Source organism: Elephantulus edwardii, unplaced genomic scaffold (assembly GCF_000299155.1).
Source record: "Elephantulus edwardii isolate Elephantulus edwardi_28Jun2011 unplaced genomic scaffold, EleEdw1.0 scaffold00208, whole genome shotgun sequence".
In the NCBI taxonomy this organism is placed as follows: Eukaryota; Metazoa; Chordata; class Mammalia; order Macroscelidea; family Macroscelididae; genus Elephantulus; species Elephantulus edwardii.
The window spans coordinates 961910-962629 of record NW_006399958.1 but is presented as its reverse complement, the minus strand read 5'-3'; positions in this window follow the sequence as shown (position 1 = coordinate 962629).

Genomic DNA, 720 nt, shown 5'->3' with positions numbered 1-720 from the left:
TTGTACAGATTCTTACATTTGTACTGGTTCTTATGTGAATATTTGGAAAATTTAATCTTACACATTTCCTGATTTAAAAATTCTGTTTAACAAAATGTTTATGTGTAAGATGAGACTGTTTATGAAATACAAACTTGTTTATAAAAGTTAAAAAAAAAACGAACAAAAAACGTGCCTACTTAGAGCCTATTCCCCATCTTTCTCGGCCACAGCGATTGGTGGATTAGAGGACAGAGAGGCGTGGTTTGTGCGTTACCAGTGTGACTCTTTTTTTAAAAAAATAATTTTTATTTTCTATTATTATTTTGTGTGTGTGTACTGTCAAATCGGATCTGACTGTTACAGGAGGAGATTGTCCCTCCTTCTCCAGAAGAGCATCTGGTGGTTTTGAACCGCACACCTCTGGGATTGCAGTGCAGCTTTTTGCCCCTAGGCCACCAGAGCTCCCTCAGTGTGACTCCCTGTAGCCCCCACCAGCACTCCCTGTGAAGCCGTTGTTGTTGTTGTGTGTGTGTACTGTAGAGTCACACCTGACCCATAATTGACCCTTGAATCGGTTTCCCCCAATTGTTAGGAAACGTAATGTACTGGAAACAGGACAGGGAGTTTCAGTCTTGAAAGGTCTATATCGAAGGCAAGCTGGTAGATGAGCAAATGATCTGGGAAGTGACCTGTCTTGCGTGGAATTCTTTCAAAAATGTGGGTCAGCTTGAGACTCTT